The sequence below is a fragment of the Mesocricetus auratus genome, unplaced genomic scaffold (assembly GCF_017639785.1).
Source record: "Mesocricetus auratus isolate SY011 unplaced genomic scaffold, BCM_Maur_2.0 Super-Scaffold_100011, whole genome shotgun sequence".
Lineage (NCBI taxonomy): Eukaryota > Metazoa > Chordata > Mammalia > Rodentia > Cricetidae > Mesocricetus > Mesocricetus auratus.
In genome coordinates, this window is record NW_024429195.1 from 16,552,310 (window position 1) to 16,579,120 (window position 26,811).

Consider the following 26,811-nt stretch of genomic DNA (forward strand, 5'->3'; position numbering starts at 1 on the left):
AAATTAAAAGACTTGAAAGTTTATATATATTTTTAATTCAGTAATTTGAAATGATGAAAAAGCAGCTGTGCATCATTATATAGAAAAAATCAGTAGGTTATGCAAAATCTGGACTTGGGAAGCAACACATATAACTTTTATACAACATCTTCTGGTTTCTGATATTTCAGGATAGTATTTGATAGGAATGAGGAAAGGCACACAAATTTTATGTTTATGAATTATAGTCTCTTGAGATATTATCATAGTGTGTGTTTCACTAGTTGGTGTTCAGCTGCAGTAAATGCTTTAAAAGGTTGTGGAAGCTTTTACAATGGAGATCTACCTGGCAGATTCTGCTGTAGGAATCTAGGTCTGACTTGTTGCAAGTGTGACATCTCTGCTTGATCAAAAGAGATGAGAGCACTGTGAGTTCTATGTTCCCCATTAGGAATTGGGCTATGAATTCCTTGGCATGATGGGCTGCATCTTTCCAAGACGTGTAACAAAACAGATTCTTCCACAGTTCTATTTTCTTTGGATATTAGTTTGTGCACATAAATGAGTTCCAAGGCTGTGAAAAATAACTTAAAAAGAAAAATGATGGTGGAGAATTGGAGTGTTACTGTGACAAACCTGATCATATGCCTGTGGAGCTACATGTGAGTGACAAGGTTTTGATCTTTGGGATAGAGGAGTCACCACATATTGGAAGGGGAGGTTACTAGGCCATTCTTGTGAAAATGGACCGTCAGAGTGCTCCTAAAATTTCACACCAGAAGGTATGCTCATATATCTTCAGAGAGACACCTATAAACTGTTTTACATTCTGGAAAACAGCCTAAATACTTGCTTCTATAATGCTGAAAAATTTGAGTGAAGATGAATTCATTTATGAACAAATATATAGGGTAGAGAGATTTCCAAGCAACCCTAGTATTCAAGCTGTGTCATTGTTATATCTTACTGTATTTAGTTACATTTACATGCTAAATTTAAATGAGAAACAGCAAAATTGTAAGATGTGAAAGGAATGAATATTGTCATTGAAAAAAAATTTGACAGAGTAATCATAGAAACCAAATCTATAATAGATGAAAGAGAGTAGTGCCCTCAAAGATTCAAGGGTTCTCTTCCCAAGACTTAAGAAAGGTGTCTTGAGGGAACCCCCCACTCATCAAATGCTTTAATGTATAGAATCTTTTCAAAAATCTAATTGAAAAGCATTTATTTATAACAAAGGAAACTTCAAAAATAAAGATTCATGGATATGTAATAGTTCCCCAGACCTTAGCACAATTGACACCATGATGGAAGATACCATTCAGACAGTAAAACTTAGCATGTAGAAAATATCACCTGCAAAAATGTAAACAAACACTTAGTCCAAATAAAGTCCATAGTTCTGGGAATGTCACTAACTGCACTAAATTTGCTTTTTTTGTTGTTTCTGTAGTTTGAATTCTGGCTAACTCTTCTTGCTGACAGTATATGACTTCAGTGCCTAAAAGCTCACCCTGAGAAATGCTCAATACTATACTTGGATTCCCAACATCAAGTGAACTTGTTGGCTGGCTAATAAAAAAAACTTATTATTGTCTTAAATGTGTGTGGTCTTCTCTGGTTTATACTTCACAACACCTAGGGAAATATTTCTCCAAATACAGTTCTAATGACTTACAGAGACTGTTGTGTACGGATACAGAAACATGGCTACTTTTAGTCTATGTAGCATTATCTAGCCACAGAAATAGCAACAGGCATCTGAAGCCTCAGGTATTTTGAGTAAAGATATTATTGGATTATAAGGGTTTGAATCTAGCCAAAAGTTGCTGGATTTGACAATTTATGTCAAGTTAGGACTATGAACATTGGGGCTTTAAAAGGCTGTTTAAGATGTCCTACAATGATATAATTATAAAAATACCATAGGCATGATTATAATTACATTTTCAAATTTATAAACCATAAGTATTGATCTACTTAAGTAACACTGACTGATAATAAAGGAATCTGAATAAGTCCTATATATAAGACATAACTTATATAATTATATTGATTATGTATAAATATGTAAAATAAATTAAAAATAGATGATATATGATAATACTAATCTATTTTATATCATATTATATTATATATTACATATCTTATACATAATATGCATATTTCATCATCAAATAAATATTAAATTTATGGTTAAATACTATTTCAAAGCACTTCCTCAGACCAAGCATATACAATTTTATAATGCATGAATATACATACTATTATACTTCAATTAGATTACTTTTAAAACTTGATCATTTACTGTTTCTAATCCTGCATTAAATATGTGTGGTGAATAAATTTATGTTTTAATTGTCTAGTATATAAATTGACAAAATGACTTTTGAATGTTTCTTTAGGCTACAATTGGGAGGGAGTTTGTAGGTGCCATCTATATTGTAATCATTTAGTCCAGCAAAGCAGTTTGTTCTTTCCAATGTTTGAAACACTATAAAATCAAAGGAATACTCCAAGAGAACAAGCAGACTGTGTAAAGCCAAATCCCTATGCCTGCCTTCTTTAAATGGGACAGTGTACTTTCTAACCTGAACTCAGAATAAAAAGTAGATCTCTCCTGGGTTTAAGCCAGCAGATTTTCAGAGTTGAAATTTCACTATCTGATATTCTGATTCTTAGGCATTTGAACCAAAATTGGGACAACAAATCAGCTCCATATGATTCCACCTCTCTGACTACAGATGGTATAAATCCTAAGAAACCCAAGTATCATTTCCTGAAAGATTAATAGATGATAGATTGATAGACAGATAGATATGCATGATAGATAGATACTTACGTACATGTATACATCCATATCTTCCTCAGTATTTTGAATATTTACATCTGTTTACATCTAATTATGCATCTCTAAATATTAGTATGGATTAATTTTTCACCTCTATTTTTTCTGTATGTTTCAGCATCACCCTTTATTTTTTCCTAAAACGTCCCAATTAATGCTATATGTCAAATGCTAGCTTCTAATGACCATATAGTAATCTAGAGGCTAAAGCATTACAAACTATATAAAAAGTTAAGTAAAAATGTTATTTAATGTGCCGGGCGGTGGTGGCGCACGCCTTTAATCCCAGCACTCGGGAGGCAGAGGCAGACAGATCTCTGTGAGTTCGAGGCCAGGCTGGACCGACAGCCTCCAAAACAATACAGAGAAACCCTGTCTCGTAAAAACCAAAAAAAAAGTTATTTAATGAATTCATTGCCACAAACTGCTAAATAGTTTAGAGTTTGTTTTATACTTAATTTGCAAATTTTTATTTGTTCATTGAAGTAGACTGTATAAAATATAACTTTATCATATCCACTCCTCACCACCGCTAACTCTCAAGATTTCACATCAATTCTCCCTGCAAACTTCCCTCTTTATTATTTATTCATTTAATCAACTAAGTAATCTTTTACAATTTCATACTAGTATATTGCGTATCTTAGCCACTTTTATTTATATTAGAAACAATCTTATTTTACATATCAATCCCTGTTCCCGCTCCCTCCCATCCTTCCATGCCCTGAACAGATTCCCCCATCATATCACCTTCCTGCTCACCAGGAAGATTGAGACCTTCTATGGGGGATCATCAAAGTCTGTTACGTCATTTGGGGTCCCCTCCATGTATCTAGGCTGGGAGAGTATCCCTCTATGGGGAATGGGATCCCAATGTCCATTCTAACACAAGGGATAAATATTGATCCAACATCAGAGGCCCCATAGATTGTCCAGGCCTCCTAAATGACAACCACTTTTCAGAGGGCCCGATTCAGTCCTGTGCTGGTTTCACAGCTATCAATCTGGGAGCAATGAGTTCTCCCTTGTTTAGGTCAGCTGTTTCTGTGGGTTTTCCCAGCCTGGTCTTGACCCATTTGCTCATCACTCCTCCCTATCTGCAAATGAATTCTAGAAGTTCAGGTCAGTGCTTAGCTGTGGGTGTCTGTTTCTGCTTAAATCAGCTACTGAATGAAGGCTCTAGGATGGCATTTACATCAATCTCATTGTAGGGGAAAGGCATTTAATGTAGCCTCTCCACTGTTGTTTGGATTTTTAATTGGAGTCATCCTTGTAGATCTTTGGATATTTCCCTAGTTCCAGATTTGTCTTTAAACCTATAATGACTGCCTCTATTAATGTGTCTTTTTTCTTGCTCTCCTCTCTTCTCCCCTTGACTCAATCTTCCTGCTCCTTCATATCCTTCTTCCCACTCCTGTTATCCCATCCTCTTTCTCATAATTCTCTTTCTCCCCCACCTTGATCACAATTTGCTCAGGAGTTCATGTCCCTTTCCCCTTCTAAGGGGGAACCATATATGTCTCTCTCAGGGTCCTCTTTGTTTCCTAGTTTCTCTGGCAGTGTGAATAGTAGACTGGTAATCCTTTGTCTAATATCCTATATGAGTGAGTACATACCCTTGTCTTTTTGTGACTGGGTTACCTCAGAATGGTTTCTTCTAGTTCCATCCTTAAGCATGTGAAAGTTAGGATTCCATTGTTTTTGTTTTTTTTTCTGCTAGGTAGTACTCCATTTTGGAAATGTATCACATTTTCTTTATTCTTCAGTGGAGGGGCATCTAGGTAGCTTCCCAGTTCTGGCTATTACAAATAATGCTGCTATGAACATAGTTGAACAGATGTTCTTGTTGTATGAATGTACATCCTTTTAGTATATGCCTAAGAGTGGACTTGCTGGGTCTTGAGGTAGACTGATTCACATTTTCCTGAGGAACTGCTATACCGATTTTCAAAGTGGCTGTACAAGTTTGTACTTCCACGAGTAGTGGAGGAATGTTTCCCTTTCTCCACATCCTCTCCAGCAAAAGCTGTCATTGGTGTTACTGATTTTACCCATACTAACAGAAGCAAGAGGACATCTCAGAGTTGTTTTGATTTGCATGTTCCTTGTGGCTAAGGATATTCAGCACTTTCTTAAGTGTTTTTCAGCCATTTTAAATTCTTCTATTGAGAATTCTCTATTGACTTCAGTACTCCACTTTTTCATTGGATTTTTTGGTGTTTTGGTGACTAGCATATTGAGTTTTTGTATATTTTGGAAATCAGCCCTTTGTTAGATGTGGTTTTCATGAAGATATTTACCCAATCTGTGGGGTGCCTTTTTGTCTTGTTGACTGTGTCTTTTGCCTTACAGAAATTTCCTCAATTTCAGGAAGTCCTATTTATTGTCACTGTCTGTGCTACTAGTGTTATGCTTTTGTGAGTGTAGTTAACTTCCTTAGGTTGGAGGTTTCCTTCCAGTACTTCTGTAGGGCTTGATTAGTGGATATGTATTATTTAAATCTGGTTTTTTCATAGAATATCTTCTTTCTCCACCTATAGTGAGAGAAAGTTTTTCTGAGTACAGTAGTCTGTGCTGACATTAGTGGTCTTTAGTGTTTGTAGAATATCTGTTTAGGACCTTCTTGCTTTCAGAGTTTTCATGGAGAAGTCAGGTGTAATTATTTTAGGTCTGCCTTAATATGTTCTTTAGCCTTTTTCTTTTGTTGCTCTTAATATTCTTTTCTTATTCTGTATGTTTAGTGTTTTTGTTATTATGTGGAGAGTGGACTTTTTGTGGTCCAGTCTATGTGATGCTCTGTAAGCTTCTTGTACTTTCTTTAGCAAGTTATTTTTTAAGCTTGGGTACATTTTCTTCTATGATTTTGTTTAATATGTTTTCTTCCCCTTTGAGGTAGGTTTCTCTACCTCCTTGTATATCTATTATTCTTAGGTTTGGCCTTTTCACGGTGTCCCATATTTCCTGGATATTTTGTGTGAGGGATTTGTGGGGCTTAAAATTTTATTTGTTCAATGAATCTATTTCTCTTAGTGTATCTTCAATGCCTGAAATTCTCTTTTTGTTCTCTTGTATTCTATTAGGTTTGCTTGCATATTTAGAAGATTTTCTAATTCCAGCATTCCCTCACACTGTAGGCTTTTTTTATTGTCTCTATTTCAGGTTTCAAGCCTTGAACTGTTTGAACTGATTCCTTCACTTGTTTGGGTTTGTTTGTTTGTTTGTTTGTTTTTGTTTTTGGCTTTCATTTTTTGCTAGTTTGTTTTGTTTTGTTTTGGCTTTCTTTGCTTTCTTTAAAATATTTGCTTATTTCTTGCAGATTTTTGGTTTGCCTTTTACTCCATTTCTTGAATCTCTTGTTAGTTTTTTCTTTCATTTGTTGATGGAATTTTTTCATTTCCTCTTGGAGGGTCTCTATCATCTTCATAAAGTTGTTTTTATGATCGTTTTCTTCTGCTTCATCGCATTGGGATATTCAGGTCTTGATGATGTAGTGTCCATAGACTCTGGTGTCATCATATTGGTCTTTTTGTTGTTGAATGTGTTCTTATATTGCTGTCTTCCCATTCTTTCTTTCATTGGGTGCAGTTGGGATCTCTCCCTCTCCTGGTGGGTACAAGTCCAAGGTTTTACTGCATTGAGTGCAAGCAGGTCCAATACTCCAATGACTCTTCTGGTGGATGCAGGCAAGTATGAGACACTCCTCCCTGTGGGTAGAGGCAAGACTAACATTGTGATGGATAAAAACTCAGGATGGTTTGGGTTGCTGGGTCAGGTTCACTTACACTGAATCCCTAGTCCAGGAGACAGGAAACAGGTCAAACAGAAGTGAAAGAGAACCTGTGATGAGCCCACACTCACCTTTACCCTTGGGTGGAGTCATTACTAGCACTGCAATATTGGCAGCCTCTGGATGGCTTTTTCCACCAGAGAGGGTCATCCTGTACATAGTACCTAGTTAAGGAGAGTTGAAGAATGATAATGTAACAAATTTTGTCCACAAAATTTCTCATATAATCTCTTAAGCATTGTTATGCCAGTTCTTTTGTATGTTTGAAAAATAAGCACTCTAGAAAGTTTTATTTAATGTTCCTTTAATTTTTTCTGATTTCATCCACATTTGCTGAATGGTTTCATATAGAGGGACAAATAAAAATGCAAATTTTAAAGCATGCATCAGTGTTTATCATCTATCTTGTATTGTGCCTGATAATTCTCTTCTAAGTAAATCAGATTTCAGATATTATATTTACATGTGGATGATAAAAAAGAAACAAACTTCTGACTTACAGATGGTTTATTTTCTTAATTATATGGAGGGCAGTTTAGAAATAACTAATTGGTCATGCCTGACAAGTGATAGCAGTTTTTCCAAGATAAACAACTGTTCACATTTTTCATACTTAATCAGAGACTTTATGTGCAAAAATGACCAAATGTATCATCTATTCTAAGCCTCCTGTGTTGTTTTACAATAAATGGCCATCTGTACTTTGATTTGACGGAGGTTTTCTGTGATGACCAGAGAATCTGATTACATGGCAGATGGTTTGAGAAGAACTTGTCTTTTTAAAAGTACACAGACAAAGATGTTTCAATACCCACATCTATTCCTCTTTTTCTACTACAATGCAAAGATAAAGTTCATGATATCAGCACTTCCATGTCATTCTCTCTGCTTTCTTAAATCATACAGGATATAAGGAGAGCTAATGCATTGGAAAGACTTTGTATAATAATTTATAATACTTTTTTCTGAATTTCTCTCTCTTAGCAATCAGGAGATGCTGAAAATGTAACAGGCCCCCATGTTTAAGATATCTGATGCCATGATAGAAGTACCACTCTAGTCATGGTAATCAGCATGTAGGCATTACAACTTTCCAAAAAGAAAACAAAGAGATAATTTATCAAAATCCATAGTTCTGGAAAAGTATCTAAATGTACTGAAATTGCCTTTTGTCTTCTGTTGTTCTGCTTCTGGATATCCATTTTTGCTAACAAAGCTGTATCAATCCATGATGTTGTTTTATGCTTAAAATCTCATAGTGCCAAAGGCTCTTACCTACACTAGAATCCCAAATACCCAGTGTGTTTTTTGGCTAGCTATTAGAGATTTTCTGTTGACTAAAATACATGGATGATGTGTCTTCCCTGGAGCTTACCACATAATACACCCTTTGTCATCTACAATCATTTCCCTGGCTTATCATTCAGTTACAACACATGGTCCAATGCAATCACAGAATAATTGGTAATTTAATCAAATATACTTTATTTATGGAAATTAGATTTACATTAGCACAAATCCTGTTCATTTTAGTACTTATGAAATTTTTTCTGTCCTTTTCATTTCTCCTTATACTTTGCATGTCATATGAACAATAATATGACCTCTAAGAAGTGGAAGGGGTCAGTTACCTTTGTAACTATTTTATAAAAATATACAGGAAAACAAGATAGGAAGAATTTTTCTTGTTTAAGATTTCAGACCATTGTTATCTGAAACCAACAGCTCTGGTAAGGCATACCTTTCATGAGAAGGGTGTGTTAAAGGGATACCAATTACCCCAGGGAGGCCAGGAATCTTATAATATGGTCAATTAATAATCATTATCTTCGAGGGCTTTTCACAGCATTTAAAGTAAATCATAAGGTTTGAATCCTAATAAGTATAAATTACAAGCTGTGCTTACTAACACAAGTTGTAATAGGAAACAACATAATCAAATAGAAACTGTAAACACACTCGGAAGACTTTTACCCATTAGTAAAATAGTTACCTGACATTCTTAATATAAACAAAAGTGAAATCCCAATAAAACATTATCTAATGCTATCTAATGGATTCTAAAACTTATGGGGTATTTGTTATATGCTGTGATTTTCAAACAGTCTTTTACTAACAATGAAATGTATATATCATTACATTATACTTAGGGAATTTATCTTACCCTACATTAAATCCCAATGTTTTAAACTTAGCAACATATATTGTATCAATTCCTCACTATTATTTTCTCTCTGTCCTGCTTCTTCCATGTAATGCCCATCAATATTCAGTCTTCATCCTTTTTCCTACATTTATGTAGAAGTTTAACGTCTTTATTTTTATGCTTATGTATAAAGATGACATTCCTATTAGAACTCATTTCACCTACCTAATTTTTTCCAGTGACTTCCAATGAAAAATAGTTCATCATGCTGCAAAGAGGTTAGTCATTTTAGAAAGTTATTCTCCAGTAACACAAAGATTAAATTAAATCATAGTTAATTTTCATTTTGCTGAAGGAAAGAAAACAAAAATCCTAAAGTCCTGAGACTTAATATCTAGACGATTTGCATTGTAACCATCAACAACATATGTATACAGAGTTTCATATGCATTGGCAAATCTATCTATCTGTCTGTCTACCTATCTATTTATTCATTCAAAATCACTTCTTTGAGTTCTCCCTGTGTGTTTTATTTCACGATTTTTATACTGGTTATTTGTCTTCCTTTTCTTTTCTAATTGATGCCTATTGTCTTTTTTAATTCCATTTTATAACCAACCTCATGAGTTTGGTCATAGTTGATTACTTACCAACTTTCTTTATTATATTCTCCTTCATGTCACTCATAACTGTGAATAATACCTGGACAAAAGTATATTTCTAATATTATGAGCATTTTTATACATTTCAAAGGTAGAGAATTATTTTGATCCATTAATTGACTCCCAATAATGTAAAGGTATGCCTGTATGATTTTCAAGTCAATGTGGGAAACCAAAGCAAGGGTTTGTGAGATCCTTGGTAGTAGATGAGTTAGAAACAATTAAGTATTGAAAATATAAACAGTTATTAAAGGCACCTGCAGATGACACTGGGGAATTAGCTCACTGTCTTCAGTTCTTCTACATGCATGTGAGAGGAAGCATGTTGTCGCCTTAACACCAGCTCTAGAGAATCTCCAAAACTTTTTCACATGAGACACATTCACAGAGATATTTACAAACACACTGAAATTAAAATAAAACAAATCATAGGACACAAAAATAGCATCAGTGTTTATTTGGATAATTCAAAATATGAACTGATGTTTGACATTTTGCTAAGATTGGTTGATGCTGAATACAATATGTATGCTATTTTTACTCCGATAGTAAGAGTGTGTGATTATGTGTTACCATTTTCAATGATGAAATTATCAGCATATAGTATTTGAATACTCTATGTATAAAGTAGGGACTATGGAATACAAAGCACCCACAACAACAACTTTCACATACTGAATGTCAGTAAATCTTTTCTTCTCCACCACACCACCATGATAATCAAAAAACTCCAATGTGCTATATTGATTTCTTTGGATTATCAGTGAATTTTGTTACCACTGAGAGTAATAAACAGAAAAAATAATGTTTTCTAAAATCTTTTCATTGCATTTTCATAGCTAAAATGTTCCCAATTCAAAAGCACTGTAAAATATTTACAAAGAGAGATACTTAGTCCTACTATAACTTGATATCCCATGTATTATTGATTTCCATGGGATGTCTGCCTCTTGCTGAACAGAACAGAGGAGGAACGGTTTGGGTGGGTTCAGGTAGGAGGTGGTGGGAAGGAATGGGAGGAGAGGAGGAAGAAGAAACTGCAGTCAGGATTCAAAATAATTAATAATGTTTTCAAAGACTGGAAAATATTAAATATAAGATAATTCATTTAGCTATTGGCAACACTAATCAATTGATGTGCAAACATGGGTGGGAGAAATCTTATAAATCCCTACCCAGAGACAAACTGTTGAAAGTAATGGGTGGCTGTTAAAAAGAGGGAGAATTAGTCTCCACGTGGGAGAGTCCACAGATAGGTTATCTATTCTCAAGTGGTCAGTCCTAAACACATACCCATAATAGTATCATGAAAAGGCATTGACAGTAATAACAATATTTCAACAAGAAGAAGAAGAAGAAGTTATAAATTTAAGAAGGAATGTAAAACTACAGGAGGCACTGGAGGTCAGTGAAGATGTTTAGAAATCATATTAAATTAGGACTTATTCATGAAGTTCTTAAATAAGTAAAATTTTTAAATAATAAATATTCAAATTCATAAAATTAAAAGGATATATATATATTAGATTTTTAAATGAGTTATGTGATTATTTAGAAAGACAAGAGTCTATGTTTTATGTTTTAAAAAGTCATAGTCTTCTCTAAAGTAGGTACAATTGATCTATTTTAACTCCTTATTGCTGTTTTAAAATATATTAAATATTATGCTATGTATGTCATGTCTGACAAAACTAAATTTCTATTTATTAAAATCAATTTTTCTAGCAAAATGAGTTATCTCACAGGGAGGAGACTTTACACAGAAACTGTAACAGCTATCATAGAAGCTGTTAAGAATAAAATAAGTCTGATATAGACACAATAATATAAAAGAATGTCTTTTCTCTGCTATTATTTCCAAAGGTAAAACTACCATTTTAGGATATATCAAAAAGACATGCTATTAGATAATAAGGATGTTTGTACCTTTAGGCATAATTTGGGTTAGATTACAGTATAATAACTTCAATTGAAGGTCCAATTTTACCTTCAGGACAAAAATTCCATAAGAATAAATGAATAAATGTTTTATATTCATACCAGAGGCCATTGAAAAATACATCTGGTAAGAGTTTCTGTCTTAAGTTGTGACATCAATTCACTACATAAAAGTGTTCCATTGCTCCCATCAGATAGAGTCAACCTGAGAGTTAATGGCAATGCCCTTGAATTTAGGGCACTTCAAGTCTAACTCTGACTACGATCCAGTAATTGCAGAATAATTTCCCATTCTCTTGCTTGAATGCATCATGTAAAAATCTCTTTATAAGAATGTTTTCTTTTTCTTTTGGAATATTTTAAAACTCTTTGACTATATTCCTTATGACTATACATCTTTTTCTTTTTAGAAGGCTTGATGTTCCAGCATATATTACCTTCCAGTTGTTTTACATTCTTCATGAAGATTGACAAGCCTTAATTCCTTCTCCTTTTTGTTAAAGTTTTCTAAGTCTTAGCATGCCTTTCCTTAAAATACTGACAGATGATTCTGTAATAAATTTATTCGTACAATATATTTTATACTATATTTTGTTTAATAAGTATGGAAATGAAATATAGCTAATTGATTTTCATGTGTAAAGAAACTAAATTTACATGAACAAAAATGTAGCTTTTTAGATCCATATTTGTGGATCAGGAGGACCTGTGATATTAAGGAAATGATACATTTTCCTGATTATGTGCAACTCAAAATGCTCCATGCATTAGAAAATAGAGTGAATGCCAGTAAACTAACAAAAGAACATACACTGAAAACATTTTTTTAGAAATAACAACCATTTAATGCCTTGGATTCTACAGCAGTAAAACTTTCACAATTATACAAAATTCCCTATATTTATATTCATCAATATTCTCCCAAGGGAAATAAACTACTGAAAACACAATTGCTATATAAGCATGTCTATTAGCTTTTATCTTTATGGTATAAGAGTTGAGTTGTTCCTTTGGTCTATTTCTGGTACTCTGTGTAGAGCAAGCTCATAGTTACATTTTCCCAGGAAAAGTAAATACAACAATCACAATTGCATTCCATCCTTAACACCTTAATTTGTTGGATTGTAATTTTAGTCAGTAATAGTGGGAAAACTGAACAAAAAGTATTCTTACAATCTGAAGATAGACTGTCCTATATGCTTGACAATCCTTTCTTGCTACTTTTTCTATTTAATAAATGTTTACATATGGCATTGCTGTTCTTTATTCATTAAAATTATATTCATATACGATTTTCCCAGGCTTAATGGGTACCAAATATCCTGGAATATTCTGCTCATGTTATTAAAGGGCATCTTGATTATTGGTGACAGTCATAAAATAGCATATAAGGGTGCAATTAAAATTTTATCCTTCCAAGTCAAATGAAATTATACATACATTTTTTTCAAAATTTTGCCAATCAAGGACATCTCATTTTTCCTCTTGAAAGTCTGGCTCCACACACAAAATCTACTCTGTTTAATCTACATTTTAATACATGTGAACTTAGATACATCACATAGATAATTAATTAGATTTATTTCATTTATGAATTTATCAATATTATGAAATGTAACAATAGAATTCACCATGGAGAATTCCTTTTGATACCATAGTGATCACCTAAGTAACTGGAGGTTGTGTATACTCTCTAATAGCAATGAAAACAATAAGGACACTTAATCACAGTGGTTTGAGGTTCAGTGTAGAAATCGTCTTTCTCCTACAGAGATGTCTTAAACATCTCCCTGTCATGGATCCTATGGAAATTTTACTGAACTAGAAGCTCCCTGAATCTATTTATAAGTATTGCAGAGTTTCTACTTCATGCTTAATAAACCCCTTCAGACTAAATTAATAAATTCTCTAAAGCACAAAGTATTTTGTAAAAGGAAAATATGACTAATTTCCCTATATGTTATTATGGGGCCTAGCAGTTGGATGTACTTGTGAAGTAACTCGGTGAACCTACTGTTGTTGACATCTGATGGCAATGAGTTTCTGGAAATTTGTGTTATCTAGGCTCATCATTCTGAAAAATACCCAGGAGAAACAATTTAAATAGAAGGTTTGCATTGGTAGACAATTCTGGAGGTAGCAATCTTTGATTCACTGTCTCCATAGTTTTTATATCTGTGGTAAGGAAAACTACCATGGAGGAAGTTTGGGTTGGTACAGAGGTTTTTACCTCTTGGTAGCCAGGAAGCAGAAAGTACTTCAAAGTATCAGGGCTGTGATTTGTGTTTCAAACTCCTCTTTCACCAAACTTATAGTCCCTATCTCCTAATGGCTCAATAGTGGAGCTACTTGCACTCACGGTCCAATCACTTCTACACGATGCCAATATCTGGGAATTGTCATTTCAATGCATGAGTTCTTGGGGTAAGTACATGATAACACTAGCTTTACAAGCAATAATTGAGAATCTCCTGTTAACAGAGCAATGTCTACATATCAGGTGTTAAGGGTGTGTAAAGAAACTGCATTGCAAGAGTATCTTATCATTGTACATTCCACTTGATTATATTTTCACTCACAATATGTGTTTTTGAATATGTACTCACCTTCTGAGTAGAGCGAATACGATACTTGAAAATAAAAAATACTCCCAGCCCTTTTGGAGGATGTTGACCAGGCATCTAAACCTGTCATTCACAGTGAATCCTCAGAGACCTGGGGGCAGCCCCAAATCATCCAGCATTTCATCTACTATCATTGGAGCCTCTTCCCAGCACCCACCATGAGAAGTGAATGTTATAAATTTTCCTACACCCCTGTCCCTGGTTGGTGCTCTGAACAAAGGCACATAGCTCTGTCACACCCACCAAAGCCCAAGAGACCTGGAGGCAACCCAAAAACAGCCAGCACTGCATCTGCCATCATTGGAGCCTTGACCTTGTGCCCACAGGAAGAGAAAGCCCAGAAATCTAGGGGAACCCTCCTCCCACACCAAACAATCCAGCACTGCATCTCCCACTATGATGCTTTGGCTCTGACCCCACAGTGAGAGGAAGGCCAACCATTTAAGTCACAGGCTAAACTACACCAATTGGAGGAAAAGAGTTTCTCTGAATCATAGGCCTCACCTGTACCCACTGGAGGGATCGAAGTGTAGACAACAGTATGAGAACACATTCAACAACATAAAGAGTAATGTAACACTACCAGAGTCTAGGTATTCTACACCAGCAAGACATGAACATTCCAAGGCAGATGATGCAGACAAAAATGACCTTAAAAATACCTTATGGTTATGATACAGACTTTAAACAGGAAATGAGAAATTCTACATCACAAAGAATCAATGAAACAAAGAGTTGGTTTTCAAGAAAATCAACAAGATAAGACAAACCTGTATCTAAACTAATGAAAAGGTAAAGAGAGAATATGCAGATTATTAAAATCAGAATGAAATGGGGGACATAACAGCAGACAATAAGGATATCCAAAGAATCATCAGTTCATTCTTTGAAAAAATACACTCTATAAAATTTGACATTTAAAGGAAGTGGACAATTATCTGGATCAATAACAAATAAGCAATTTAAACAGACTTATCCCCCCTAATTAAATAGAAGCTGCCATCAAAAGTTCACAAATCAAACAAATCAAAGCAAAATGGCAGGGTCAGATAGTTTCAGTGCAGAAGTCTACCAGAAATTTAAAGAATAGCTAATATCAATATTGCTCAAATTGTTCCACACAACAGAAGCAGAATGGCATTGCTCTTTTAATAGGACTACTATTACCTTGGTATCCAAACCACACAAAAACACACCTAAGAAAGAAACTACAGACCAATCTCCCTCATGAACATTGATGCAAACATATTCAATAAAAATACTTGCAAACCTAATCCAAGAACACATCTGAAAAATCATGCTCCATAATCAAGTAGGCTTCATTCCAGGGATACAGGGATGTTTCAACATATGAAAATATCCATCAATGTAATCCACCATGTAAACAGACTGAAAAAGAAAAATCACATGATCATCTCACTAGTTGCTAAATATGCCTTCAACAAAATCCAACACCCCTTCATGATAAAGATCTTGAAGCAATAAGGGATAATAGGAACATATGTAAACATAATGAAGAACATATACATTCAACCAACAGCCAATATCAAACTAAATGTAAAGAAACTCAACCTGACACCTCTAAAATCAGGAAAAAGGCAAGGCTGACTACTCTTCCCACATCTTTTCAATATTGTACTTGAAGTTCTAGCTAGAGAAATAAGACAACCAAAGGAGATCAAGGAGATACAAAAGGAAAAGGAAGAATTCAAATTTTCAGTGTTTGCAGAAGATATGATAGTTTTTGATCAGGGACCCAATAAATTCTACCAGGGAACTCCTACAGCTAATAAACACCTTCAGTAAAGTGGCAAGATACAAGATTAACTCAAAAATAATTAGCCCTAATATATGTAGGCAACAAATGGGATAAGAAAGAAATCAGATAAACATTACCCTTCCCAATAGCCACAAACAATATATCTTTGGATAAGTCTAATCAAACAAGTGAAAGACCTGTGTAACAAGAACTTCTAAGTATTTAAAGAAAGAAATTAAAGAAGATATCAGAAAATGGAAATATCTCCCATGTACTTGAATAGGTAAGATTAGCATAGTAAAAATGGCAATCTTACCAAAGCAATCTTCAGATTCAATGCAATCCTCATCAGAATCCCAGCATAAATCTTCACAGACCTTTAAAGAGCAATATTCAACATTATATGGAAAAAAACAGGATCTCAAAAACAATCTTGTACAATAAAGGAACTTCTGGATGCATCACCATCACTGACTTCAAGCTCTACTATAGAACTATAATAATGGAAACAGCTTAGTGTTGGTACAAAAACAGACAGGATGACCTATGGATTTAAATCAAAGTTCCTGATATGAATCCATACAACTATGAACATCTATTATTTTTGATGAAAAATCTAAAATTATGCAATGAAAACAAAAAGCATATTCAACAAATGGTGCTGGCATAACTGGATGCTGACATGTAGAAAATTGAAGATAGATCCATATCAATCTCCATGCACAAAACTGAATTTCATATAGATCAAAGACCTCGACATAAATTCAGCCACACTGAACCTGTTAGAATAAATAGTGAGAAGTACCCTTGAACCAATTGGCACAGGAGACCACTTCCAGAACACAACAATGGCAGCACAGATGCTGTGATCGACAATTAATAAATGGGATCTCCTGAAACTGAGAAGCTTCTGTAAAGCAAAGGACAAAGTCAACAAGACAAAAGTACCATCCTACAGAAGGGGAAAATATCTTCATCGTCCTCACATCTGAGAGAGGGCTAATCTCCAAAATACACAATGAACTCAATAAGCTAGTCACCAAAACACTAAATAATCCAATTAAAAAGCCTTCTAAATAGAGAATTCTCAATATTGGAATCTCAAATGGCTGAAAGGCCGTTAAGAAATTGATCAATATCTTTAGCTATCACGCAAATGCAAACCTAAACAACACTGAGATACCATTTTTACCAATCAGAATGGCTGAACCCAAAACAATAATAACAGTTTATGCTGAAGAGGATGTGGAGAAAGGGGAACACTCCTCCATTCCTGGTGGAAATGCAAACTTGTACAGCCACTCTGAAAAATCAGTATGGTGGTTTCTAAAGAAAACAGGAATGAATCTACCTCAAGATCAAGTAATTTCACTCTTAGGCATATACCCAAAAGGATGTATATTCATACCACAAGCATATGTGTTTAACTATGTTCATAGCTACATTATTTGTAATAGCCAGAACATGGAAGCAATCTACATGCCCATCCACTGAAGAATGGATAAACAAAATATGATACATTTATACAATGGAGTATTACTCAGCAGAAAAATAAGTGACATGTTGAGATTCATAGGTCGGTAGAAGAAACCATCCTGAGTGAGGTAACCCAGACACAAAAACAAAAACATAGTATGTACTCACTCACTCATAAGTGTATGTTAGACTAGAGCAAATGATAACCAGCTTACAATCCACAACCCCAGAGAAGCTAGGAAACAAGATGGATTGTAAGAGGGACATGAATTCATGCCTTGCATTTGTGTACCAAATGTAGCACTAGTTCTAATAGTTCTTTTTTAACAAAATACTGGAGTCAAAGATAGGTGTACACGCTGAAAAATAAGAGAGACCAAGTTTCAAGCCACAGTCACACCTTCCATTGCCAACTTTCCAACTGAAAAGAGAGCATACTCCTTTCTCCTCCCAACTCATATTCCTCTTTCCACCTGGTCAGATTACTTCCTGACTGTCCGTACAGACCTCCTGATCTCTATGGTTAACTAGTGGCTTCAGGCAAGCTTTATTTGTTAGAGTTTAAACAAGATATCATCGTATTAGATACTCTGGGTCCCTGGGATACAGCATGAATTGTAACAGGAAATTGCAGCATGAGATTCAGATGGGTAGTTGCAGGATTGGTCAGCCTGCCAGCAATCCCGTATCCTCACCACCAGGGTGAGCTCTCCATCATTGATTGCCCTGAGTAGTTTGCCCCTTACAGCAATGAGCAAGGGGTAGGGACAGTTCTTCCAGTTTTGTACTCCCAGGGTAAGCTCTCCCACACCTACATCATCAGGCACAGCTCTAGTGTGTTGCCCAGGTGAGGTGCAGGAGCCACTCTTCTGAGTGCTGCAGTTGGTGAGGGGGCAGGATGAGTTTTCAAGCTCTTATGACCTCATGGACAGCTTTTGCACCCACACAGGCAGCTCCTCCACCATATGGCTCATGAGTCAATAGTGATTTTTTAAGGCAAGTGTTACCATTTTGCAAATGTCAAAAAGAGCTTATCATATAGTGCACTAACAATTTAAAACCCACTGTACTTGAGTTAATGTTTGTGCTTTTTTATATTAAAAGAATTTTATCTTATCCTCAAATATTATTACTATTCATTCCATATTGATAATGCCATGTGGAAAATAGTGCTAGGAATGAGTCTGGTTCAGCAGATTAAAACACAGAGCATATTAAGCAACAATGGAAGTTCAGTCACAGCGAATTACAGGGTGACTCATAAAACACAGTAGGGCATTGGCTTCATTCCGTCATTAATTGAAGAATGATTAAATTTAAATAAGAAAATTATGGACTTGTGAAATGTGGCTTGCTAAAGGAAGATTAATTACTGGATATTTCTTGTAACTCAAAGAAAGTGATTATGCTCTCGAGTAAAGGCCTAGCAATTGAAAGAAATTTAGGAGCATCTTTGAAGACAATTTTAGAGTGAGAGACCCATGGATTATGAGAACAGTAAAATCAAATCAGTATCATTGGAATTTTAAACTTAGAATGTATGTCTAGGGCAACTACAGAGAGATTGGAATGTACATCCAAGAATAAATTTTACAAGATTTTCTTGTGTTTAATTTTCTAGTTAGTAGTCCTTATTAGTTATCAGTCATTTAAAGCTTATCAGTGCCCTTAATCCGAGTCTCATCCCAATAAAATAGAGAGATCAGTCACTTGATTTGAGGCAATAAAATTAATAAGGTACAAAAGGAAAACAAAATTAAAAATTCTACTCAATACTTTCTGTTCTCAGAGCCTACACTCTATACTACTGCGTTCTACTTGAGGCAGATTCAGGCCTGTATCATTTCTAGGCAGTCAGTTTGCTCTAGGGATCCCCATCTTGCTTTTTGAGTGGTTTAAAAAGGAGGGCTATTTATTATGTCCACCCACCCTTTACATGGGTTCTGGGCATCAGATCTCTTGACCTCATGATTCCATGGTTAGTGCTTTCATCACTAAGGTGTCTACCCAGACCCAAGTATTGGACTTTACTGCCAACTTTTTCTTTGAATCCAGTTATCTTGACAAGAGTTTTTGACATTCTGGGCAATGCTGATCTAGATGCTTCTGTGGAAATCATTTGCAATTATAATTAGCATTCCTAATGAGATAAAACACATTATCCAATACGTTCTGGGTGTATGTTATGTAATTAAGTCAGGACCATAGTGCTAAGGTTTCCTGGAAGAAGAAATGCCATGCCTGGAATGTAGACATAACTTGAATATGAAAATTCTAGTCTTCCTTTCATAGTGGCCTACGGTACAGTTTGTGAAGGATGCCTCCATAACTTATCCAAACTTTGATTAAACTAATATATTAATCAAACTATGTAGTATGTTCTTAGTATCACAGTTTCTGTTTATCATGTTCAATACGGTATAAAAAGTTAAGTATCTGTTAGCACGTAGAGTATAACAATCAAACATAAACAAACTTATTCCAAAGAATATTTTCTGGTTTGATTACTATGCTGATCTCTATATGTATTTCTGTAAAATGTTCATTTGGTCTCAATTTGTAAATATTTTACACTAGAAAAAATTTTATTCATAAATTAGAAGGAAATGTGATGCATTTAATTTATTTCCAAAACACTTTTGGAAAAAATTATCACTGAACTTAATGATAAGAGCTGGGAACTATTTGGAAAAGATTTGTAGAAGTTAAGTGACAGTAATTCTCAAATTTTAGGGACTGTATATGATCAACCACATTAATGTAGTTTATACAACATGAGAATGGCAATTTTATACCATTCCTGAAATTAAAATACATTGTTTTACAATAGAAAAAAATAGTAGGAATAATTCTGAGATTGTCTGTGAAATTTGTTTTAGTGACATAGCTGAAGTCACTACTACATAGTCTATATGCCCAGAAGTTCTGATATATAGATACATATTAATTCACTCAGAGTAATAAAGGCCCTGTATGGTGGGAAGAAATCCACCCCCAACGCCATACAGTTCAGCTGAGGTAGGAGATAGTCAGCTGGGGCCTGAAGACTCAGGGTGGCAGGAAGAAAATCCTGGTGCCATAAGGTGGGTCCCATCATGATGAGTAAATACGTCGTGAAGAAATTGGATAGAAAGAAAAGCCGAATGGTTTATGTGGTGTGGAAAGAATTAGAAATGATGAAATGAAGGAGGTAAAGACTAGGCTGATGTTGGAGGCCTTTTTGACACTTGGAGCATGGTGAAGGTGGAGAGGGGCAGGCTAATGTGAGAGGCCTGTTTGTCACCAGGAGCTGTGTTTCTGGACCAGCTGGGATGCTGTCAGGGATCATGTATGGATCCTTGGTCCTAGCATAGCCAGGGCCCATGTGGATGTCTGTGGTCTATGTTACCACCAAAGGCCACAAGGATATTCAATGTCAACAATACTACTTGTGTCTATGTTGGTGTCCAGATGCCACCACTGGAGCCATGCTGATTTGGTTGGCCTATGCTGCCACTTGGGGCCATGATGTTGTCCAGGTCTGAGCTGCTTCCAGGAACTATGGGTGAATTCATGGCCCCACCATAGCCAGGGTCTGTGTTAACATCCATGGCCCATGTTGCCATCAAAGGCTACATGAAATATTGGGGTCTGGGTTGCAACCTGTGGCCTTGTTGTGGTCTGAGTGTTGTGTCACCACCAAAGCCATCTAGTCTGGGTGGACTATGCTGAGACCTGTGGCCCAGGCTACTGACAAGGTCCATGTCTGTGTATGTCATACTACAGCATAGAGGGTTTGAAGTCAAAATCTGTGATTCCTGGTGCAACCAAAGGCCATGTGGTTGCCCAGGTTCTGATAGGCCACCAAGGCCCATGTTGGTGGCTAAGTAACATGCTGTAACCATACAAATATGAGTGACACATGTTATTACCCGGTGCCATGGTAACATCCAGGCCAAGGCTGCAGCTGAGAGATTTCTCCCTACTGTAGTCCAAATCTGCGTTGATGTCTGTGACTCTTGCTTCCTTTGAGTGGTTCTACTATAGATGGGGTCTACGCCAAATTCCAAGTCCTATGTTGTGACTAAATGTTTCACAGAAGACCAGGCTTGAGGCTGTAACCTGAGTCCTTGGTGGTGTCTGGGGGCTATGCCACTAACAGACTCATCCAGTTTGAGTAGACAGCACTTTCACCTGGATCCAGCATATCATCCGAGACCAATCTGCCACTGAGGCCCACGTCTGTGCCTGTGGTCATGCTGCAGCTGGGGTCTGTGGCCCATGTTACATCAGGGTGGCTTTAGGAACCACATGTGATGACATCCAGAGCCAGTCCAGCCTTTCCTTGGCCCAGGGAAATCTGGCTCTTCCTCTCCCTGAACACTGCAGTAAGAAAGCCAGCCCCAGTCATCATGGGAGAGGTGACACCTGCTCTTGGGAAAGAGAGTTGACCCTAACTCTCACTATATGTATGAAGAACAGACTCTGATGGCAGTGGTGTAGGGGATCTGACTTCAGCTCCCCTCTGTGGCCCAGAATGACTAGCTTAGCTACTATCAATGCCCACAGCTGAGCCATTGATAGAGCCCCCTCTCACATCTACCCCATCTAGGACCTGCTAGAACTTCAGAAGGACTTTCCTTTGGAACAACACCAGCAGAATCTCCATGACTAGGTGTAGCCTTGTGATATCCCAAAGGAGTTCCAGAGAGGATCTAGAGATGATGTTGTACTATAATCCAGTGGCCTTGAACTAGAGCAGGGGCTCATTGCAGTAAATATTTACTAGTAAGCTGATTGTACAAAAGATTATACTATGTGACACGCCACCCTAATGTCACCAGGATGAATGAAGAGGTGTCAGAGATGTAGGAAAGGAAGAGAAACTCAAAGGTTTTGCTTTTATTTTCAAGTTTTTATTGGTTTGCTTTCTTTGTTTCACTTTAGTTTGAATTTTTTTCTAATGGAGGCAGTGCTTCAGGGGTGATGGAAAAATATGGGGGGATTGAGAGGTGAGTGGAATTTGGGTGTACAGTGTGAAATTCCCTAAGAGCCAATAAAGAAATTATGTTTTTAAAAGAGGGTTTTAAGAAAGAAGACCTTGGGGAAGCATGACAAGCTTCTCAAAATCAACATTTTTTTTCAAATCTATATAAATGAAGGAAGAACTTCCCCAAATGAGGTCATTCCTGTAATGGCAATGCAATATGGAAAATGTGAAATTAGAAAAAATAACACAAGGAAATAAAAATAGAATAGGAATAAAAATAGAGCATCTCCTGAAACAAGTAATACATTGTAGAAAATCTCTAAGGCAATGACTAACAAGCTGTGGGTTGCAACCCCCACAGGAGGTGCTCATCAGACATCCTACATATCAAAAATTTACATTATAATTCATAACAATAGGAAAATTCCGGTTATGAAGTAGCAATAAAAATAATTGCATAGTTGTGGGGGTGGTCACCAAAACATGAGGAACTGTATTAAAGGGTTGAATCCTTAGGAAGTAAGAGAACCACTGCAGTGATAGACTGGGTGCAACACACCTCTTTTCCTCACTTATTGCCCTTGCCACCAAACCAAACTAGTACTTCCTGAGTATCCACAAGAAGGAAAGGCAGCAGCTTTGGTGGGTGTAAATTCTCTCAATTCCATTCAATCCATGACACTTATGTGCTGTGACACTTCTGTTGGAGACAGATAACTGGGGACCCTTTGATAAATCTGGAGTCTTTATAAATCTGTAACTTCTGGGTTCAGAAAGTAAGTACAGCGACTCTGTGAACCCAGTAACAAGAGCACCAAGTCTCTATCTAGACATTAACTTGAACCTGCTGAGTTTTCGTTTAGCATAAGGCCATGCAGTTGGATTTCTGAATCTAAAAGGGCAGTTAGTGGAGACATGAATTCTACAAGTTACCATTTAACAAAAAGAACCAATCTTATCTTGGGCACCATCTCCAAAAATGAGAAACTCTCATTAGCTTATTAGTATTTTAGGGTTCCAGCAACTCCAGTTATAAAAGAAAATCTTATCACATTGCGTGTGTGTGTGCACATGTGCCTGTAAATTTGACAAAAATCAGGTAGTCAGAATACATTTGGTTCCTCTATTCTAGTCTGTTCTTCTAGATCGCTATTTTGTTTCAATAATATACTGGTTGTATTGTTTTGTTTTTGTAGAATAATGTGGAAACTGGAACTGAGATTGCTCCACACAGTGCTTCCTTTGTTGTTAAGGATACTCTGGCAATCCTTGGTCTTTTGTGCTTCCATATATATTCTAAGGTTATTTTTTAAGTTTGTGTGTAATGGATATGAATTTGATTTTGACGGTAAGGAATTTTTACAATATTAATTCTTCTGGTCTGTGAGCAGAGAAATTCTTTCCATCTAAATGTGTCTTCCTTTGTTTCTTTCTCCAGTTTCAAAGTTTTTGTTAAGGAGTGTTTCAGTTTCCTTGGGAATTTGTTGCTACTAGGAATGAGATTGTGTCCCTAATATATTTTTCAGTGTACTGCCATTGGTATGTAGCAAAATTATTAATTTTTATGTGTTGTTTGTAACTTGACACTTTCTGAAAATGTTTATTATTCTAGGGCCTACTTTCATGGAGACATTAGTTTCTCTTACATGTATAATTATAACTTCAAATAGGGATATATATTTATTTGTACTTCTTTTATTCAATGCAGTTGCCTTATTGTTATTCTCAAGACTGTAAAACTTGTAGGAAGTGAAGATAACAGAATGAACATATTCTTATTCATCATTTTAGTAGAATATACTGAGTTTTTCTTTTCTCAAGCAATATTTTGGCTAATAGGTTTGCCATACATAACATTTTTTCTGATAATTTATCCATCATTAGAACATATATAATTTGTACAATAAAATCATGTTCGATTTTATGTAAGTTCTTTCAGCACCAATTGAAATGAACTTTTGTGATTTCTCTCTTTAAATTAATTTGTGTGACTTTTAAATTTGAATTTTGTTAAATTTGTTGTGTGAATTTATTAATTTACATATGTTGAACCATTCTTACATCTCTCAAGTGAAGCCAACGTTAGCATGGCTAATGGTCATGGCTAAAGGTCTAAGACTTGTCTACTGAGGGATGTTTTGGTCTTGGCAGTGCATGTCTTATCTAAATAGCAATAAACTTGGGCTCAGGTGTGTTTACTCTTCACCCTCAAGTCCTGATAACAAGAGTTGTTAGCAAATGCTTGGAGGATTAATGGAAGTCTGTTTGTTCCTTATACATGATAATAGAAGTCTTCTGCCTTGTCCACCTTTTGGATGTGGTACGTAAAAGGTGGAAGAATAAACTTGGGGCATTCTGTATTCACTGAATTACCCTCCTGATTCTGTCCTTTGTCTCTGTCTTCTTTTTAGTGTCTTTATATGACTTTTCTCAACCCACACTCCCCCTTTCAGTTATGATCCAACTGAAGGCCCACAAAGACAGTTTTTCACATAGCTTGAATTTCTTTGTTGAGTGTTTACTACATTTCATTGCAATCTCAAAGTTTTTTGAAGACCAACACAGTCTGAGCTGCTCAATGTCCAGATTAATCAGAAAATACCTGACGACTGTGTTAGACGAACAGATGTTTGTGAGAAATAAAATAAAACTAAAATTCATAAGGATAAATGCAGAAGTTATAGAAAGGCTAGTAAAGACTAGCAACTTCTCTGACCTTTGACTATTATGAGTAGTTTAAACACTTAATTTGAAACTTTGGCTCCATGAGGCATGTTCTAGAAAAAAATAACATAAATAGAGAACAACAACAACAAAACCAACAGCTGGAGGAGGTCTGATAAAATGAAAATTATTTCTTTTCTTCAGACCCACGCATACTTATTAAATTTTTGCCAAGGAAAAGGCAAATTTACTGCACTGACCTGAAAGATCTGAGGCCTTCTGTCCCTTGCCATTTATTAAATAAAAATTCACATTGATTATGCTTTATTTTATCTATGTTCACCAGAAAAAATATATATGTAAATACATATATACATATATTTATATAAATATTAAATTGTTGATCACATTTGTTTAAAATGATACTTTGCTTGAAATTTTCTTAAATATTACTGTGAGCTCAAAATTAATAGATTTATTTTCTATTTATTTTTTAATTTCATTTTACATTCCAACCACTGTTCTCCCTCCCACTTCACCTCCCACTCCCCCTCATCACTGCCCCAGCCGACAAACTATTCACTCCTCCCAGTGGGTAAGGGATGAGTCAACAAAGTCTGGCACATTAATTTGGGGCATGACCAAACCACTCCCACTTGAATTAAGGCTAATCATGGCATTCCCTCATAGAGAATAGGCTCCAACAAGCTAGCTCATGGACGAGGGATATATTCTGGCCCTACTGCTCGTGTCTCCTCAGATAGTTCAATTGTCATAACTGTCGCCTACATGCAGAGGGCCTATTTTGTCCCATGGAGGCTCCACAGCTGACAGTCTAGTGTTCATGAGTTTCCATAACCTTGGTTGAACTGTTGAAATGAACTTTTGTGTATTTCTGCTGATTTCCCCATTGTGCTCTTGATCTCACTTGCTCATATGTTCCCTTCTCCCCCTCTTTGACCACATTTCCAAAACTTGGCCTGGTGCTTGGTTGTGGATCTCTGCATCTGGTTCCATCAATTACTGGATGCAGGCTCTATGATGATAGTTCGGAGCCTCACCAATCTGATTGCAGGGGACGACTAGCTTGAGTATCATCTCCACTATTTCTGGCAGTCTTAGTTGGGGTCATCCTTATGGATTCTTGGTAATTTCCCTCCACCATATTTCTCCCTAACCCCATAAAGGTTCTCTCTATCAAGATATCTCTTTGATTGCTCTCCTACTCCATCCCACCTTGAAATCCACCATTCCATTCCCTCATATTCTCATCCCCTAACCCCTTCCCTGTACTGCCCTTTCTGACAATCAATTTACCCAGGAGATATTCTGAGGGTTATCCATCTGGACCTCTTAGGGTCCTCCTTGTTACCTATCATCTCTGGAGCTGTGAATTGTAGTCTGGTTATCCTTTGCTTTACATGCAATATCCATGTATGAGTAAGTGCTTACTGTGTTTGTGCTTCTGAGTCTGGGTTACCTCTGGATGTTTTTTTCTAGTTTCATCAATTTACCTGCAAATTTTATGATGTTATTGTTTCTTCCATATGAATAATATTCCATTATTTAAATGTACCATATTTTATTTATCCACTCTTCAGTTGGGCAGTATCTACACTGTTTACAGGTTCTGGACATTATGAATAATGTTGCTATGAACACTGTTAAGCAAGTGCCCTTGTGGTATGATTGACTATTCTTTGGATACATACAAGAATGGTATCTCTGGGTCTTGAGGGTACTGATTCCCATTTTTCTTAGAAGCTGCCATTTGGATTTTCAAAGTGGTTGTACAAGTTCGCACTCCTCCCAACACTGAAGTAATGTTCCCCTGACTTCACATCCTCTCCAATATAAGCTGTTCTCACTATTTTCATGCCATTCTAGCATGTGTGATATGGTACTACAGAGACTTACGTTTCCATTTTCCTGATCACTAAGCATGTTGAGCGATTC